The following is a 19,062-nucleotide window of genomic DNA, read 5'->3' as shown; positions in this document are numbered from 1 at the left end:
TGCAGTCTGCAGTTAAATGGCTGCATCCATCTTTGCCCTGTGTTTCACTAGTGACTCCAATCTGCTCTAAGCTCTTTGAGTTAAGGGATCAACTAGGGAGTACAATTATTCAGATCTTTACTGTGATCATGACTATCCAGGGAGCTTCCTCATTCAGACAAGTGGGTCTGCAGAGAGTCAATACTGTGGCGAGCATTCAGTCCGAGTCCAGATGAGAAAAGTTTGTTTAGCTCAACAGCTGTTTTTATTGCAACAAGCACAGAAACAGACTGGACACTAAGACCTGGGAAGAACACCCATTCAGTGATATACAGACAGGAAAGAGATTATTACACACCCGTTACAGTCAGAGTGACCCACAGACACACATATGAATAACTGTATGACTCAAGCTAAAATGTAACAGTAAGTGAACTTGAACATCCCACCATAATTCCACAAAAGCATTTTAAAGCAAGTACAATAAATAACACTGGCCACTAGGAATGCTGGGGCGGGCTGATGACCACAGCTCCCCACCCAGTACCACATGGGGCACAGAAGTCACCAATGAGGCTGCTAACTCTCAAATGGATACAATAATCAGAATAAATAACTTACACCATGAACCTGTTTAAATCATTGTGGTTCATGTTTGCATATGATAAATGACTGATGAGAGGCCTTCTATTCTGTTAATGGTTCAATCACATATCAATCAACTTGCCCTGAGTTGAATTATTCCCAGAAGAGATAAAGATGCAGAGAAAAGCTGAGTGCTGCTTTAAAGAAATCCCTGAAGATTTCCTTTCTCACTTGATCCATCAGGAAGTTGGCAGAAAAGATTGATCAAACCATTAAATGGCACAAGGGAAACTCTGCTGATCCATTGCATGACCCATCATAAAGAGGTATGGGGCTGCTTCCTTTCCAAAATCTTTCCATTTAACCTGGAAGCCAGCTGCCTCACTCCAATGGATCAACAGGAAAGAAACCAGAAGTAACTTTCCATGGACTGTCATTGAAGGGAAGCAGCAAATAAAATGATGATATTGGCATCTGCTGCTCACTCGTTCAGAACTGAATTAGTTGAACTTTATTTCAGCTTTTTCAAAGAGTTCACTATTAGCAAGCTGGAAGGCAAAGGCAAAATAATGTCTGGGTTTCTGTGGTGATTGAAGTACAGAGTACATTGTTGGTAAAGATGAAGCAACCCAAACAATTGAAATGTAGCCAGGGACACATGAAAATTGACATTGGCACTTTGTTGATTGTATTGTTTATTTCCATCTGCCTTGTTACTCTTTCTAGTGTCAATTGGGATCACCCTTTAGGGTTCAGCAGTGTTTCAACTGTTAATGACTGCAACTGGTCCACTGTATTCATATGCACATTGGTCACATCTGCTCAATGAAACTGTATAGTGTACAAAAACAATATTATGATGTACAATTGGGCTATGTGAAAGACAAATGAAAGTCACCCAGGTTACTGCAGTTGGTTTAGGGCTGGAGAATTTCCCAAGTTTTGTAAAATCCTCCTTCACTTAGGTGAAAAAGTCGAGCAAGCTAAGGCTTTTTTTTTTTGGAGACTTGATGGGGTGTATGACATCATGGATAGAGTGGATAGCCAGTGCATTTTCTTGGGGTGGCAATGGCTATTGCCAGAGGACAACTTTTTAAGGTGACTGGAGGAGTGTTTGGTGGAGTTGTTAGAGATAGGCTTTTTTTACAGAGAGAGTGCTAAGTGCCTGTAATACACTGTTGGGTTAGTGGTTGAGGCCGATACAATAAGGACATATATGAGATTCTTAGATAGGCACATGGATGTAAGAAAAATGGAGGGTTACAGGCCATACGAGGGAGGCATTAGATTGAGCATTGATTGGGTCTGTATAGGTAGGCACAACATTGTGAACTGGAGGGCCCATATTGTTCTATGTTCTGAGTTCAATGTTCTAATCTTCTACAAAGATTGAATGGATGTGTATGATGCTACACTGAAACTGTATTATTGTTCTATAAGGCTGCATAATTGTTGCACTGTTGTCAAACGGAGTGGATTGATGCAACAGTTGATTGTTTCTCTTTCTTTGTAATTTGCTTATTTGAATCCTATTTGGTCTTGATAGGGAAATACTGTAAAAATAATCCATGATGTGTCCAAGAATGTGAACTGATGGCATATTTCAACATGAGTCTAGCAGTCATTAAGGCTTGCATCTCATGTTCTTCCCTGTTTTAAGAGTTTTTGGAACCAATATGATAAATATTGTCAGTCATTCAGGAGCTATCCTTTGAGCTCTTCATTCCTTTCAAGAGCTGATGGCTTCATGAATTGCCTAAATTGCCAGGGCTCAAACTTTAATCTGCCTCCCTGCATCATTTTTTGTAAACCATGTCGGCCACATTATTCATTATTACAATATCCATGAATGCCATGGGTTTCAGAGTAGAATGTACATGTCTAATCTCTATCCTGCTGCTGCTTGAGTAAACTCACATACAGAGGAAAAAAATGCAATGGTTTTGGCAGGTGCTATTTTTCCAAGGGGAACTGTTGAAAGAACTTGTTCGAGTGACAATGCAACTGTCATCTGCTATGTGCGGTAGCGAACAGCTGATTGACTGTTTTGGCTGATTTGGCATTTATGTCCTTGGATTAATCCAAGGACATACATAAATGTCAAAGCCCAATCAACCTTGTCTGAAATTCAGGCTGGCGATTTCAAGTAACATTTTGACGATGCCTCTGGTAAAGTGGCTGATCTCAGATACTAGTGTGAGGTTTATGGATTCTGCTCATTTTACTTAAGGAACGATCAGCCTACAATGAATACAATCCAGACGTCTTCAAGTCCTGCCCTGCTCAGAAAGAACTAGAATGACGGAGTTCATTCAGCCAAAAACAGAGCAGATGCTGAAATTAAATTTCCCAAGGTTCAAAAGATGCATTTTTAAACAGGAATGTTCATTCAAATAGAACAAATCTTACTAGAAGTAATACAATCAACTATTGAATATTATCAGCTTTCAGATCTTTATTTAATGTAGACAGAACACACAATACTCATAACCAGGCATTTGTCTTTAAAGTCCTATGAATGTATTGCAATCATTTCTGACCTCAATGCAGTTCATATATTTTTATGATCAACAAAAAGGGGGAAAATGCCCATACAATTGCCTCCCTTCTTCCCTCAAACCCCACCACCCCCTTATCACCAAATTTGTGATAGTACCTCACCTCATAGAAGTACCACATGACATGATAGCTGTGTTTGCTGATTAACCTTCCCACTGAAGGGTGAAATCCTATTAAACTAATTAATAATCATCTGAAGTGTGATTCTAAAATAAGTCAGACCTGGATAAAGACTTTTCAGTGTTGTTGAAGTTCATCTGTGATGAATACAGTCATTCCTCTCTCCAGCTGGGGCTGAAGGATCAGTTCATTTACTCTGTGTGCTGACAGACAGCATCAAGGTAGATTTATCCCACTTGATGTTGGCATCACAATCTCTGACAAAATTCTGTGCTGAGACATTGAGGCCAATTAATATGTCAAATCATTTTAGCATTAAATTTTATGTTGCATTCTTGTAAGATTTGACATTTTGGTTGAAATAATTTATAATAACTAATAGACGAAAATGGTAGAAAGCTAAAATACAAAAAAGATATTGAGAGCACACACAGTGTGACATATTTAGGACATATTTAGAAGGTGATAGAAAACACTGAAAATTTTTCTGTTCAGAGGCGCTGCCTGCCCTATTGAGTTTCCTTGCATTTCTATTTCTACAGTTAAATTCAATTGTTTTCTATCCAAAGCAAGTTAAAGAAAATTAAGCCAGAAGGTAAAACCTTTCAAATTATTTACATTCAAAAGGGCATGTGATAGCAACAGTCATTTTTGTCTGACCCAAGTGAAGGAAGATCTGGAAAATCACATGGCCTACTTATTGCATGGCCCGAGGACTTGCTACAAAATCCTCAATGCATGGAGAATCACAAACCTTTTTAACCATTAACTATCCAAATATTTTCAGAATTTCTGTCACATTTTGGAATGGAATGATTGGATTTTGTTAGCATTGTAAAGCTAGTTCGCTTGTCACAGGGAATTAGTAAGTCATCCGGGCATGATTATTTTGTAAAACAAAACAAATTTTAACTCTAGTCGTCTGTGTATGTGACAGCATTTTAAAATATTTTAAAAATATGATTTTACAAAAAAACCATGAATTTCAAGATTCAAAATCATAACATCTGCAAAAAGTTCTGAGAAGCTGAAAAATATTTTCTTTGTGATTTAATTAATAGCTATCTATTTGCAATTTAAGAGTTAAAAGTCAAACAATGAAACTCATGCTTCTTTGTAAAGAAATGATGGAGGTTGACTCTCCAGTGAATGACTGGGAGGGTGCTGTAAGGTAGGAGGATGCTTTCTTGGATGATCTGTCAAATGAATGGATGCTCATTTTCTTCAGATCAATATTAATTGGTCTATGGTACAAGCTGAAGGAGGGCAGAAAGTCCTGCCAGGCCTCGGGTCAACATTCCGCCAACAATCAACTTGACCATTAGCATTTTAACTGGTCACTAACTGCCTGCATGATCTTACTGTGAACAAAGCAACTGCAACACATGAAACATGAAATCATTTCACGTTGCAATTTTCCTTTTAGTAAAATTTGCCTGACATACTGGAAGACCATATATTCTAAATTGTGTGGAAGTGTGTAGAAGAGGACCCCAAAGAATGAGGCTGCAGTTTGTTTAGTTGTTCAAATGAGTCTGGATAGCTTAGTTTTTCCCAGGGACCTGCTGTGTATTTCAACTGTACTATGTAGTTTTATACATTATTTTGACAGTTTGGAACTAATAAATATCTGTTTTATTAATGAGCCATAAAATCCAGTGCAAGATAGTTAACAGCATGAGACCATCCCATTGCAAGAAGAATGATTGTAAATGCATCACAATGGATGCCACATAAAAGTGATTACCTTTTGAAAGTAATAGCATAAAGAGCGCCATGTTCCACAAGGTAATTTGTTCAATGTATGCAACTATTTTGGTCTTCCAAAATTTGGTTTTCAAACATAAAGTAGATTCCACATCATTGCAGTTACTTGGAAATCGGATACATACTTAAGTATAGATCGTTGGAAGAAGGAAATTTATGGCTGTATTCCACTTGAAAAAATTACTTACAATTTAAGAGATAAATATGAAACATTTTTGAAAATTTGGCACCCTTATTTACAAAAGACAGGATTAAATATATAGGTGCTCCGAAGATGAAATAATTGGTTATTTGGGGAAATAAATAAATATATATACTAAAGTTATTATGAACTCCATGGAGCATGTAGGGATCTTCCGATATCCAGGCATTCTTTCTTTCTTTCTTTTTTATATAGGGATGTTAGGGGGGAGGGGTTAAGGGGAGGGGGGTAGGGTATATATATTTTTTTTCTTTCATATATTTTCTTTTATTTCTGTAATTATTTGAAAACTCAATAAAAAAAGTTTTAAAAAAAAGAAACCAATCTTTATTTGATTTTGCTTTGATATTTACCAGTGTTAGGGTTAGGTAAATTTGTGTGGAACATAAATGTTGATATAGATCACTTGAATAACATGATCCACACCTGTGTCACAAATTCCCATTACTTTTATATACTAATAGAGTGATCCCCACCCCCACTGTCACTACTGATATGGACCATTTTTATGCAGAATTCAAGGCTTATTTATAATTTTTCTGTGTCTCGGTCACAGCTGTTAACAATCGTTTGTTAAATGTCATTTTACATTGCTTAAATTTTTTTGGCCAGTGTTACAAATGAAAATCCCCTGTATAGACCTCATGTCTGTTGTCACATAGAACTGCATTTAGCATTGTCAGAAGGAAAAAGGAATCGTCCAGTGCAGGCCAGGTCTGTTGATGCAATCAGGGACAATCAACAAAGCTTCAACTTTATCAGAATGCGATCATTTGTTATTCATATGAACAGGGAACCACCATTGGGTAAGGATACAGCTTGTCCACGTGATACATCAATTTGCATTTGATTTTGAGATGCAAACAATGCTGAGTCCCATTCTATACCAGATTGTTTTGGAGATCAGTTGAGGTGGGTGTGAAAGAATGAGAGGTTGATTACAGCATTTTTAAGACCATAAGATAAATTAGCAGAATTAGGCCATTTGGCCCATCAAATCTGCTCCACCATTTCATCATGGCTGATGTAATTTTCCTCTCAGCCCCAATCTCCTGCTTCTCCCAAAATCCCTTCATGCCCTGACCAATCAAAAATCTATCAACCTCTTGTTTAAATATACATCAAGGCTTGGCCTGCACAGCTGCCTGTGGCAATGAATTCCACAGATTCACCACTCTCTGGCTAAAGAAATTCCTCCTCATCTCCATTCTAAAAAGACGCCCCTCATTTCTGAGGCTGTGTCCTCTAGTTTTAGATTCTCCCACTGTAGGAAAGATCCTCTCCACATCCACACTTTCAATGCCTTTAACCAGTCTATAGGTTTCAGTGAGGTCACCCCTTATTCTTCTGAATTCTAGTGAATACAAGCCCAAAGCCATCAGATGCTCTTCAATCCTGGTATCATTTTTGTGAACCTCCTTTGAACCCTCTCCAGTTTCAGCACATCCTTTCTAATATAAGGGGCCAAAACCTGCTCAAATACTCCTCACCACAGACTCAACCTGCAAATTAACCTTTAGCAAATCCTACACAAGGATTCTTGAGTCCCTTTGTACCTCAGTTTTTTATATTTTCTCTCCACTTAGAAAATAGTCAACCCTTTCATTTTTTCTACAAACACACTTACTAATAGCCATTTTTTTTGCCCTTTTTCCTAATCTGTCTAAGTCCTTCTGTAGCCTCTCTATTTCCTCAAAACTATCTGCCCCCCACCACTTATCTTCATATTGTCCACAAACTTTGCAATAAAGCCATCAATTCTATCATCCAAATCATTGACTTATAACGTAAAAAGAATCTGTGCCAACATAACCCCCTGTGGAATATCATTAGTCAACAGCAGCCAATCAGAAAAGGCTGCCTTCATTCCCACTCTTTGTCTTCTGTCAGTCAGCCCTTGCTTCTTCCATGCTAGAATCTTTCTTTTAATACCATGTTAGGCAGACTCATGTGTGACATCTTGTCAAAGGCCTTCTGAAAATCCAAGTGTACAACATCAAACATTCTTCTTTGTCTATCCTGCTTGTTACTACTTCAAAGACTTCCAATAGATTGAGGAAACCATGCTAGCTATGGCCTATTTTATCATGTGCCTCCACATGCACTAAGACCTCATCCTTATTGATCAACTCCAACATCTTCCCAACCACTGAGGTCAGACTAACTGGCCTATAATTTCCTTCTTTCTGCCTCTCACTTCTTGAAGGGTGGAGTGACATTTGCAATCTTCCGGAACCATTCCGGAATCTAGTGATTCTTGAAAGATCATTACTAGTACCTCCTCAAACACTTCAGACATCTCTTTCAGAACTCTGTGGCGTACATCATCTGGTCCAGGTGACTTATCTACCTTCAGCCTTTTCAGTTTGCCAAGAACCTTCCCTGTAGTTATGGTAACTTAATACACTTCATGCCACCTGGAACTTCCACCATACTGCTAGTGCCTTCCACAGTGAAAACTGATGAAAAATACTTGAGTTCATCTGCCATTTCATTGGCCCCCATTACTACCTCTCCAGCATCGTTTTCCAGTGGTGATATCCACTCTCGCTTCTCTTTTACATCTTATGTATCTGAAGAAACTTTTGGTATCTTTAATATTATTGGCTAGCTTACTTTTGTATTCCATCTTTACCTTCTTAATGACTTTTTAGTTCCCTTCTGTTAGTTTTTAAAAGCTTCTCAAATCTCTAACTTCCCTCTTATCTTTGCTCTGATTAAATGCCCTCTCTTTCACTTTTATGTTGGCTTTGACTTCTCTTGTTAGCCATGTTTGTGTCATCTTTCATTTAGAATATTTCTTCCCCTTTGCGATATATATATATATCCTGTGCCTTCCGAGTTGCTTCCATCATCCCTGCCAGTGTTCTTTTCCAATCAATTCTGACCAACTCGTCTCTCATGGCTCTGTAATTCCCTGTACTCCACTGTAGTACTGATAGATCTGACTTTAGCTTCTCCTTCTCAAATTTCAGGGTGCATTTGATCATATTATGATTACTTACCCCAAAAGGTTCATTTACCCTAAGTTATCTAATCAATTCTGTTTAATTGCAAACACCCAATCCAGAATAGCTCTAGTAAGCTCAACCATGATCTACTTTAAAAAGCCATCAGTGCTCTAGAAATTCCCCCTCCTGTAATCTAGCACCAACACGATTTACCCAATCTACCTGCATATTGAAATCCCCCATGATGATTATAACATTGCCCTTATGGCATGCATTTTCTATCTCCCATTTCTAAAATAAAGTAGCAAAGCAATGACCTCCCTCCCCAACCAGGCAAAAAGCATCGGCACCCTCCACTCAGCACTCAGCGTGCAGCAAAGCATCAATAAAGACACAGATTTGCAGTACCCCCAAAGACTACTCATTAACCTGGTAATTTGACATTTCACAGGCGCTCTCTCTCTCTCTAATAAGGGAAAAAGAGGTATCCCCATTTCACAGCGAAGAAAGGGTGACATAAAACAAAAGTCTGTTGCGTTGCTTTTTCCGAGCTCTGTGCCCGAAAAACCCGGGCCTCTGGGTGCTTTCGATCTTCCGTGTACTCCCACAGCACGTCAGGCGGCAGCACTGACCTCAAATCCACACGCCTCCACAACGACGAAAATCCAGCACCTTACAGGCGTGCTAGTCTTCTAGGCCGCATCCTTGGCACGTCGAAGAAAGGACCCGTCGCGAGGCCCTGACAGCGGGTCCCATTTCCGCAAAGAACTGATGTCAGATTGCAACTCCAGGTCAGGGTCTTTGAAAGAACCCTGAAAAGGAAAAAAGAAAGAGATATTAAAGATGGAAATAGAGCTGTTTCCAAAGATGCAAGCAAAGGAGTCACCGTTAGTTGCCATCATCCTAAGTTCCGCCCTTCATCATGGCTTCATATGGTCTGGAGAGATTTACAGTAAATAAAGAGCATCTGTGGTCTAGTCACTTTTGTAAAGTAGCTAAATTACCCAACAAGCTGTCACAAGCAGAAAATATGATAATGATCAGTATTTATGATATTTTAGGAGATAGCTACCTGATCTTCATTGAATACCTGAGAGATCAGATAAGGCCCTGACTTCACATTTTATGTGTAAAACAGCAATCTGTGAAAGGATATCTCTCCCACACTAATGCACTGAAAATTTGGCCTAGATTCTGTGCTCCTTTATAGCAGTGGGATTTGAATCCAAAACCTTTAAGCTCAGCCGAGAATGCTCCTCCCTGAGCCAGAGGCAGCACCTAAAGTGTTAAAATGTGTTTAAAATCTGGGGCGTGCAGGATGCATTAAACAGAACAAGCAGTATACTCTGTGGATATGGAAAAAGAATTAGAAAGCCAGTCATTGCCATATACAGAAGCCATTATAGGAGTCAGAATTTTGAATTAAGTAGACACCTCGACAGCTAGAGAAAGCTGCTTTAATTATTTACTCTTTAATAATTCTTACTTAATCCTCATACAAGGAAAGCAGAGGATAAATGTAAACAACAATGCCATCTTTCATTTTTAATGTGGCAAGCATCCCAGCGCAGTTCATAGGAACTTTATTAACAATAAAACAATAAATTGCAGTGGAGATATTGGGAGAAAAGATATTGAAGCTTAGTTAAAGAAACAGGTTTTAAGAAGTGGCTTTAAAGAGGACAGAGAGGGGGAACACTGAGATTCTGCACAACAATTTCAAAGTTTGGAGCCTTGCAAATGAAGGCATATTTGGCACTAATGGAGTGAGTCTGATCAGGAGATCAGAACCGAAGGTCTGCAGATATTTCAAAGCGTTATGGTAATGGAACAGATAGGGAAAGAAAACTAAAGGTAAAAAAGCACTTAATCAGCAAGCGGAGATCTGCCAGTAAAATGGAATGAATTAATTCTATCTTTTTGCAGCTACCTAGTTGGGTTTAGTTTGTGTACAAGATTAGAAAAATGTATAAAACCTGACTCTAGTATCTTGTTTAGCTATACATTGCATGAGCCAGATGGTGGGTGTTTGGAAATAGGACATACCGTACCTCCTTGCAAACATATGACTCACGGTCTTAATGTTCTAATGCTGCAAAGAACACTTCGTCCAAGTTAACGGTGAAGTTGTTATTCACGCAGGCAAAGTTCCTGTAAATCATTATGTTGCATGTATTTGATAACAATGCAGTTTGGGTTATAGTAGTAGAAAAAAAAATGCCCACAAAATATGTGTTGTTATCTGTTAGTCCCAACATTGTCTGCTTTCTGTTTTGACTGTGGCAAAAATAAACCATTGGAAACAGGTTTAGAAATACATTTGAACATGGGTATGTAATATGAATCATAGTGAAAATATGCCAATAAAAATTAATAGAGTTTTTACATCATATTTACATCTTGCTATTAACCACTAAAGCAACTCCATTGTTGAGGAAATTAGAAAACAAATTCAAATTTTCTGCGACATTTTCACAAGTCCAACTCAGGTACTGGTAAACCCTGTGCTCAGGAACTTTGTGATCAGCACCATGTAATTTTAACCCATAGACACATACTCTTTGCACAGATGAAAGATTAGGCCACATATGGTTTAAGTTCATGTTTGACATAATAATTTATCACACCGCTACCCCCCTCTCCCAGAACTTGGAACTTAATTTTTTTCTCCTTAGCTCTGCTGTTACATTCTTGACATCCTGAAACTTTCAAGTGAATTTCTGTGCAATAACCAGTGCAAGATTAACATGTACCAATTTATTTAAATGATATTACTGAGAACGAGAAGTTTACATTACGAGCTATTAGAGCAAAATTGAATGAGATTAGTTATCACCTCTTTTATACAACCTACTTCTAATGTGACATAAAGTGATTAAAATGTTTCTCAAAATATAAATAAAGTGCCTCTGCCCTCATACAGAATGGTATGTTGAGAATAAATATTCACCTTTGGAACACCAGGGAGATACCTTGATGTATATTCCATACTGGAATTATCTGGGTATCATTGATATATTTATTGGTATATTGGTATATCATTGGTATATTTAGTTTACTCTAGAAACAAAGTTCCTCTTTTACTGTCAGCTTATTCTGACTATGCCTGTGGTCTGAAGAGTTTGGAGAGTAATAGTGGAGGGAAAAAACATAGATGATCATTCCAACCCACAATAAGTGGAAAAAAGTCACGAGTAGAACTACTTTGTTCTTTTTGCTTGTGTTTATTGTCACACACTCAATGGGCATGACTGAACACAAATATTGCTCCCTCCTGGCCTTCATTCCACAGACATTTAGGCCATGTGCATACAATTACCAAGGCAACTTAACATTTAAATTATAACCACAGGCAGTTTAATTTAGTTCTACTAATGTGACAGAGGCAGCTTGAGAGAGGTCCTTATCTCTGAGACTGGTTTACTTCTGATTCGGTGTAACTTTAAATTTTACCAGTGGTTCAAATGGCAGAGTGCTCTGGAGACCGAGGCAGGTACTTGCTTCCATTCATTCCTTTACCCTTTTGTCACTTGCTTAGGCCAGATTTCAGGTTGTTCAGGGTAAAAGCTAGAAAACGTATTTATTTTAAAAATGTGTTTTTGTATCTTTATGTCAGAACAATATATCTTATGAGCTAATAGAAAGAACTGGTGCTGTACTTCAAGGCCAAGCTTGTTGCAATTTCGTGACAAATGGGCTTACTAAGGATATAAAACTTGGGTCCCATTCCTGCTCACTGTCAACCGTCCTTCTTCTGGGGTTTTGTTCATGTTTTCATTCGAAAACCAGCCATATGACTGGGTAAATTCAGTTACAATAATTCAAATATTTGACATATGTGTGTGGCTGCAAGTATTTATCATTTCTACAAATCTCCCTGATGTTGGCATTATTATACTTTTTAAAAGCACGATTTCTGCTATGAAATATTCCAATGACCTTCCTAAGAGTAGGCTTCCTGACTCTGATGCTGTGTAAAGCCAACCACTTGATCCCTAGATATATATACCAAATTATCCTGAGGCCTGCAGCCAGATGGAAGGTTATACAGTGGGTGCTTTTCCATTCCAACCAGGGTGTGCTTGAGTAGTGAAGAAAGAATGAGTGACCAGGGCGGGAGCTTTGCACATGATGGGAATAAGAAAGTGCACTGAAGGAGGAGTTTCTTGAAACTACATTGCTAAGAGCAGTGATCTTGGCACATATAAAGTAATAATCTCTTAGGAGGCTATGCTGCTGCTGGCAATTATCACCAAAGGGCCCTGGAAATATTTGCCTAGTGGATTTAAAGCACGGCCTCCTTCACCTTGTCTGGTTGATGTGGAAGATTTCATGTCCTCTTCTGAAGAAAAACTGAACAGTTTACCCAGTGATCTAGACAATCATTAACTGTTAACCAATACCATCAGAAAAGATTATCGTTATTCCTCTCATTGCTAGTTGAGACTTTTCTCGGTTCAAACTGGCCTCCATGTTGTGTAGAAACCAATAAGATTGATACCTTAAATGCAAATCAAATGCTACACCTGGGCCTTAAGTCTGCTTGGCCTTTCAGTACAAATATGGCTTATCTGCCTCAGGCCTCAACTTGTCTTCGCTGGTGGTTCTACATTGCCTTCAAAGCCCTGATCTTTCAAAGATATATCTGTCACCTCTTTAAATACTTCAGTGAGCCAGCCTCCAGAAACCTCTGGGGTGGAGAATTCCAGAGACTTTCCATCCTCTTTAGGAAGAAATTTTTGTGCACCTCTGTTTTAAAAGATCACCTGCTTAACTTGTAGCAATGTCCCCAATAAGGTATATAAATCAGGTCTTTTCCTTTTGTGATGGCAACACCCAGAGTACCACAGAGAAAAAAAATACCATTATGAATTTATGAGTCTGTATTTCTGAACTTTATGTTCCTAATGGAACATAAAATCCGGAGCAGGACTTTCACTCTCTTTTGGGGTTTCGGTCTTTCAGTCCAGCTACAGATGATGTTGTAATCAATCTCATGACCCGGCCTCTATTTCGCTTCAAGCCCTCAGGGCTGAAAATTTCAGTTGATATGACTTACACAGCCTTTTGATTAGACATTTCCAAATATACACCACTTTAAATTCCTATTTGAGGTAATGTTAATTCTAAGGCTGATGCCAAACTCGGAGACCATGCATTTTCTGGAAACGACTGCCTCTGAAAGTAAAGTTCTGTCCTCAAAGCATTTGTAATCTAATAGTAAGAACTGGAACAGTTACATTTTCAGATTAGAAGATACCTATTAAATTTGGGAAGAATAACTACCTCCCTTTGGGATGGAGGGAATGCTCACTTGCAAGACAGTTGGTCTAAGTGATTGGTTTTCGTCTTTTTTGATAGATATTTTTAAACATGACACGGGAATTTACGTTTGATAGAGTGTGCCACCTGAAGGGTGATGTATGTCACAGTTTTTCTCTAATAATAGATACAACAGATTAATGCGGAAATTAGTTTCACATAGTGTCCACTTTCACAAGCTTCTATAAATACTATGACTTTAATTTTCACTCAAAGTCTTTAAAAAATATTGCATTTTTCTCCTCCTTGTTCAGCTACCAAGATAAGTGGTGACTCATTTAATCCAGACTGCAGACATCCAGACTGACATCATCCTGAACTATTTGCTCCCATAGGATATGCTGCCACTGGGGATGCAATTTCTGTTGAACGGTTGTTTCAGCCACATCCTGGAAGGGAAAATGCAGGAGAATGTCTCCGAGCTTGTAGCAGTAACTGACCTGGACTATCTGTACATCCCCTAACAATGGAGGCCTGGGCATTAGAACACTGAATAACACACCAGTATACAGATGACTGTAATGGCTCTGCATACGAATTCCAAATAACAAAATTGTTCAAAGAATTAGAATAAAAATCAAGTTTATTGTCACTGCCTTATACAACATGATATGTGTTAATTTGCTGCGCTGCACTGCTAAAATGACGTTAGATGTTTTTGCGGACCTGGGCAACTTCTTCCAATTTGTCCCTGAAACAGCTTAATTTCTTCTCTTCTCAAGTCTCTTTTTTTCCTTTCCAAGTTGACTGGGGTCCTGTTAGAGTCCACCATCTTCAGTTGCACTCAAACTACTGTTCATCACAGGTGGTGGAACTTGCCGAGCGGACTCGAGTTTTGCTATCTCCAGATGCAGCCTGGAAGACATGTGCCTTCAGGGTGCCGTTCTGTGGCCAACCCAATTCCTCGGTGATGTCGCTAGCTGAAGCATGGCAGGAGATTGAAACATCAAGACACCACTGTTAAACGGCTCCTGCACTCCCTCCCACTCTCCCTCTCTCACCTGATGGTGAGTGAGAGTCTGTTGGCCCTCAAGTTGGGGGAACTCGAATAAGTGATGCTGCAGATTGTAACATTGAATCAGTGGGCTGTTGGCCTCCCTTCTCGTCTGTTGCAGAAATGATATCTCTTTCTCCCTTACTAGTGGGAGAGAGTGGGGTGTCAAAGTGTTGCGAGGGACAGCAGTTGTTGATGGACTAGAACATGGGGGCTTGCATGGTGGGTGCTGGGGGAGGTTGATGCTTTTGCTGGAACAAGTGAGGGAGGAGGACGATTGAAGTTTTTGCTGCTGCTTGTGCGGGGGAGGGGGCTTTGGGTTTTAGCATTTTCTGTCATTCATTCTTTGGGGTTTTTCTTCTGTGTTGTGGATGTGTGTGTCGAGTAAAGATTTCAAATTGTTTACTGTACACATTCTCTGATATTAATTTGAACCATTGAACCATTGAGTTATAAAATAGTGCAAAGTAAAAAGGAATAATAAGGTAGTGTTTATATGTTTAGGGACCATTCAGAATTCCATTCAGACCATTCAGAGGGAAAGAAAATGTGACAATTCACTGAGTATGTGTCTTCTGACTCCTGTACCCTTCTAATGATAATATCTCCTGGATAGAGTGGATTCTTAATACTGGACATCATCTTCCTGAGGCACAGCCGCTTGAAGATGCCCTCAATGGTAGGTAAGTTGCGATGTGGGCAATTAAGAATTATTGGTCATGGTGATGGATAATTCTCATTTCTGAAACTTTATTTTCAATGATTTGATTAGCTGAGCTCTTAAACGTTCAGGCACATGAACAGGCAGGGAGGGAATGGAAGAATATAGAACATATTTGGGTAGATGGGATTAGTTTAAATTGGCATTATGGTTAGCATAGACATAATGGGCCAAAGATATCATTCCTGTGCTGAATGTTCATGAGGTACTGTAGATTTTCTCTCTCACAAGCCACCATTCCCCAATACACCATGTCACTCCAAAGCCCCTGAACTCACCCGCACTTTAAAGTTCAAAAGCTCAAAGTAAATTTATTAGCAATGCACGCTTGCCACCTTCTCACCACATCCTGAACCATTCAGCAAAGGTGTGCATCTTTTCTTTTCACCACTAAAAACTCTCCCGTCAGCAACCTTCCACCCAGTACTGAGGAAAAATATGATAATGTGCTTTAATGACAACCATCCATTGGCATGGACATCCACTATCATGAAGTGCTTTGAGCGGCTGGAAAAGCATGCATTAATTCTGGTTTCCATGACCCACATCACTTTGTCCTTCGATGAAACACACCTAAGACAGGTATCATCTTACTGGCTCTACATCATTCACCTGTGGAACACCTGAAGAGTAAAGATACGTACATATGATTATTGTTTATTGACTACAGCTCTATCTTCGCTGTTATAAATCCAAGTAAACTTATTTCCAGATTCCTAGTTCTGGAACTCAATACATACCTTTGCAACTGGATTCTTGACATCCTGTCCAATCAACCAAAATCAGTTAGGATAGGCAACATCACCTCTGGCACGATTGTCCTCACACTGATGCCATGTTCTCAGTACCCACTCTACTTGCACAAATGCGACTTAGTGCCCATATTCTGCTCTAACTCCATCTACAAGTTTACAGATCATATCACTGTATTGGAACAAATCTGGTCAAAGAACACTGAGGGCCAGAGCCGTCTCTATTTACTGAGGAGACTGAGGTCCTTTAACATCTGCTGGACAATGCTGAGGATGTTCTACAAGGCTGTGGTGGCCAGTGCTATCATGTTTGTTGTTCTGTGCTGGGGCAGCAGACACCAACAGAATCAACAAACTCATTCGTAAGGCCAGTGATGTTGTGGGGGTGGAACTGGACTCTCTTACAGATGGTGTCTGAAAAGAGGATGCTGTCCAAGTTGCATGCCATCTTGGACAATGACTCCCATCCACTCCATAATGTACTGGTTAGGCACAGGGGTACATTCAGCCAGAGACTCATTCCACCGAGATGCAACACTGAGCATCATAGGAAGTCATTCCTGCCTGTGGCCTTCAAACTTTACAACTCCTCCCTCAGAGTGTCAGACACCCTGAGCCAAAAGGCTGGTCCTGGACCTATTTCCACTTAGCATGATTAACTTATTATTATTTAATTATTTATGGATTTATATTGCTATATTCCTACACTATTCTTGGTTGGCGCGGCTGTAAAGAAACCCAATTTCCCTCGGGATCAATAAATTATGTCTGTCTGTCTGTCTCAAATACTGGTGAGTCGGAGTACAGGAAGGAGACAGAGACGCCAGCAACATGGTGTCAAGGCACAACTCTTCCCTCATTGTCAGCAAACAAAGGAGCTGGTCATTGACTTCAGGAAGGAGGCAGTGCAAATGCTCCTACTTGCATCACTGGTGCTGAGGTTGAGAGGGTTGAGGGCTTCAAGTTTCTAGGAGTGAGCATCACCAATAACCTATCCTGGTCCAACCAAGTTCATGCAATGACCAAGAAGGCTTACCAGTGCATCTACTTCCTCAGGATGCTAAAGAAAATCTGGCATGTTCCCTCTGACCCTCACCATTTTTTATCAATGCTCCATCGAAAACATCCCATCCAAGTACTGTATGTGATGGCAACTGCTCAACCAAAAAAATCTGTAGACTGATGGACACAGTTCAGTACATCATGGAAACTAGCCTCCCCTCCATAGTGTGCATACACTTCTCTCTGTTTTGGTAAAGCATAATCAAAGACCTCACTGATCTTGGAAATCTCTCTTCTCCTGCTCTGGTCGGACAGAAGATGCAAAATCTTGAAGCACATACCACCAGGTTCGAGGACAGATTTTATCCTACTGTTATAAGACTATTGAACAGTTCCCTAATACAATAAGATGGACTCGACCTCACAATATACATCGTTATGAACTTACACCTTATTTTCTACCTACCCTGCACTTTCTCTGTAAAGGTAACATTTTATTTTACATTCTGCTATTGTTTTGTCTTGTACAACCTCAATGCACTATTGTATTGAATTGCTCTGTATGAACGATACGCAAGAAATGAATTTCACATTGCCTTGGTGTATGTGACAATAATAAATTGATTTACTAATTTAGCACCATGCCAAATTTATATGTTCATTTATTTTGCTTTAAGAATGCTATATGGACTCTTGGTCAATCTCATTAGCTTGTGTGAGGAATTGGTCAGTGGTATGACAGAAGTAGTGGTAAGTTCTTAGGTACGTATGTCTTTGAACGTGTACATGTTCATAATATTAATTTGAATTTAGCTGTGCTTCACGGAGACCCAAGAGGCGTTCGTCTGGGCCAAAAATATCCAATTCAGCCATACACATAAAAATAACAAGTAGTTCCAAATTTATCCATTTTATATATATATATAAAACAAAAACAAATTAAATATTACTTGTACTGAAAATATCTGTCATATCTTTGCCTTTAGATATTTAAAGAGTTTTGCTGAAAGATAGACATTCGAAATGATATTGTCAACATACCAACTCTATATTCTGTACTTCCTTTAGAGATCTGAGTTTGGAAGAGACTTAAATTTAAATAAAGTCACATTCATTGACTCAATTGTACAATACACATCAGAATTGTTATAATATCCTCCCTATAAATGCATTTTGGAAAAGAGCTCTTCAGCTTGCTAAATGTAGGAGAATGTTCTCTTACATTTGTTTAAATTTAGATAGTAAAATATGTGTGTGTGGGTGCATGATTTAAACAATAATTTGACAGTTCTTATCTAACTGCTTAGTAATTTCTTTTGAAATGGCTATAGCATATGTAACTAGTCATTGCTTTAATGCTCTACACTGTCTTAATTGTTAGTAGCAGGCTGATTGGAAAATCTGATATCATACAGCAAATATCTCTGTTTATTGGAAGAGGTTGGGCCAACTTGGACATATTTGAGGACACTAGAGTGAAGGGTTTTGTTTTCAGAACTCTAGAGGTTGTGAACCATTAAATAATTACAAATGTAGGCAAGTAAGAACATACAAATATCAAAAGATAGAGTGATATTGTGATGTCCATTTATCTAGGACAAACCCAACACAAGCAGACAGTAACACATTGTTGGTACGTTAATCATTGGGAGAAGGATCTCAGTTTTAAACTTAGTTGCATTTAATTTAGTTATTGTAAAAACTAAATGCAGGAAATATTTCTTCTCACTCAAATTTCAAAGGACAACTGGCCACTAAATCATTAGCAAAAATCTATTGATGTAGTGATCATCAAATTCACGTACTGATGAAGCCTCTTAGGTTCTCTGAGCACTTGTTAATCTCTTGCTAGAGGATAGTAATTTAGATCTATAGCATCATTCATTATTCCAAATTTCTATTTCAGATGATTCTGCTTATTATACAGACCATCATTCAAACTCCTGAGAGAAAATGCAGCTTGAAAACAGAATGAAAAAAAGACACATTTGGTTCTTATTTTAGTTAAATCTGTTAGATCTGGGTTGCATTCTGACATTAATGGCCAGCCATATTAACATGAAACAAATGAGCTCCAGGCTTGTGCTTCACCTAAAAAGGAAACTTGT

This window comes from Hypanus sabinus, chromosome 12, assembly GCF_030144855.1.
Source record: "Hypanus sabinus isolate sHypSab1 chromosome 12, sHypSab1.hap1, whole genome shotgun sequence".
In the NCBI taxonomy this organism is placed as follows: Eukaryota; Metazoa; Chordata; class Chondrichthyes; order Myliobatiformes; family Dasyatidae; genus Hypanus; species Hypanus sabinus.
Note: the sequence above shows the minus strand (reverse complement) of the source record.